This window comes from Tupaia chinensis, unplaced genomic scaffold (genome assembly GCF_000334495.1).
Source record: "Tupaia chinensis unplaced genomic scaffold, TupChi_1.0 Scaffold000077_1, whole genome shotgun sequence".
Taxonomy (NCBI): Eukaryota; Metazoa; Chordata; class Mammalia; order Scandentia; family Tupaiidae; genus Tupaia; species Tupaia belangeri.
The window spans coordinates 818,749-820,983 of record NW_006159538.1 but is presented as its reverse complement, the minus strand read 5'-3'; the positions used below and the strand labels follow the sequence as shown (position 1 = coordinate 820,983).

Sequence of the window (2,235 nt, the reverse complement as noted above, 5' to 3'; positions counted from 1 at the left end):
CTCACCCATCCTAAAATTCTTCCAGACCCCTCCCTTCACCCCCTGCCATCTACACAATAAAATCCACCATGAGCTTGAACGCCACCCTACAAATACATTTCCAGGATGTACACAATATATAAAAGGAGGTGAAAGCTTTCAGAACTGGCCTTGGCTCACCACAGCAAGTTCAGCATGAAGAGTGCATTTCCTTTTTCAGCAGCGTTACTCGATGACAGATAGGAAAGGGCTTGGGAAATATATACGGGGCTTGGGTATAATATATAGAATATAGAATATAATATAATATGCACAGGGCTTGAGTATAATATATAGAATATAGAATATAATATAATATGCACAGGGCTTGAGTATAATATATACAGTAATTAGAATACACAGTTAAACTAGCCAGTGCTTGCTCCAAATGCTTGCTCTTCCCACAGTGCCCTTAGAAGGGCACTCCTCCTCATCAACAGCCATGCTGGTACCATGTGGTCCTGCTTCCTATGGCCATACCCAACTGAACTGTGGATGGAAGCTTGTCCCCACGTGGGCTAATGCACAGACTGATGACAGCCTGTGAAGTGGTTTAGTGTGAAAATTCTGCTTGAAAGTGTTGTAGGGAGTGAGTTCTCTAGTCAAACTGGTAGCTGGAACAGTTGCTAGCAGAAAAAGACACAAGGTAGGTTGACACAAGGAAAAGCTACAGCCGAGCCATCACGAATGAGAGGAGAGTAGCCGAGTCACCACGACATGAACGTTCTAATGGCAAAGGCAATAGAGCCACTGCTGAGGGCTTAAGAACGTCCAGGTCTTCGAGCCACCTCGTGTTCCACGTGACTTTCCAGCTGTTCTTTGATGAACTGTTTCCTTACTTATGCTAAAGTACAATACGATCCTTACCACACTCAAGTACCCTGAGGATACCTCTGATCCTTGCAGGCTAAAAGTAGCTACTACGATACATCTGGATTTCTGTAAAAGTATGCCACTAAGTGACTTATAGCCGAGAACAAGCTGGAGCCATGTGGGGGCCAGCAGGGGATGTGGTGGTTAAGGCATTTGGTTTCCACATGGCAGACCACGCTTTAGACCACGGTTCAAATTCCAGACCATTGACTTGAAAATCATGCCGGCACGTGTGTGTGTGTGTGTGTGTGTGTGTGTGTGTGTTTGTGTGTGTGTGTTTGTGTGTGCATACCCATGAAGATAGAAGAAAAGAGACTGGCATGGCCATCCCCCTTAGAGAGTGAGGGTGATTTCTCACTTTCCCTCTCTTGTCTTCTCTCTGGCAAGCGCACGAACTCCATGGCAAAAAAAAAAAAAACTTAAAAAAAAAAATACAGAAGGAACCATGTGAGTCAAGTGATCAAACTCAAAGACAGGAAATTAGATTGGTAGATTCAGGCCAGGCAAACGTCTTATAGAATGCTTCTCAACCAAATTTAATCCTTGCTCTAATAGCTATGGTATCTTATAGTTAAAGAGACTGTCAACATGAAGTGCTAGTGAGGATGAAAAAAGAACCGGAACTCTCTCAGATTGCTAGCCGGAGTGTAAATTTAACAACTGCTTTGAAAAACTGTTTGGCACTGTCTACTAAAACTAAACATACACCGAGTAAACATACACTAGGAGACCCAAAATAAATTATTGCTTTCTTCCATCAGAAGGTTTGCAGAAGATTATTCACATGCTTTATTAAGACAAACAAAAAAGAAGGAACCCCAATATTCATTATTGGCATACTGAGTAAAGTGTAGGTCATTCAGAATACTTTATACCAAGGTTGGGGGTGAGGGGATTCTGATATTCACAAGATTGATAAATCATGAAGAATAATGAACCTAAGACGCTAGACACAGAAGAGTAAATATCACATGACTCTGTTTACATGAAATTCAAAAATAAGTAAAACTTATCTCGAGTAAATAACTTCTGAAGTGGAGGAAAAAAGAACCAGCCCTAGTAACTTTTGAACACAGTACTTTAACCAAGTAACTTCTGTTTAAAATAGAAAAAGAACTGCAGAAAAACCTTTAGTAGGCTTGTTACCAGCCAAACTAAGTCTGGCCGCTGCTTCTGACGGTCAATGAAATGAGAGGCAGAGGCTGGAGGAGAAGGGAGTTTGTCTCTGTAACCAGTGACGGGGGACAGTTGGCAAACACCATCAATCTGTCTCAAAAAGGGCAACTTAGAGGTGCGGATACATGCACATGCAAATTAGTCCTCATCACAATCAATCAGTCCATC

At 42.0% G+C, this 2,235-nt stretch overlaps 1 protein-coding gene across 1 annotated transcript in view; it reads right to left on the bottom strand.

Annotated features, from left to right (window-relative positions):
* Positions 1-2,235, bottom strand: part of SERGEF (secretion regulating guanine nucleotide exchange factor) — a gene marked incomplete at its 5' end in the record, with an annotated part of 265,393 nt that overhangs the window by 112,018 nt on the left and 151,140 nt on the right.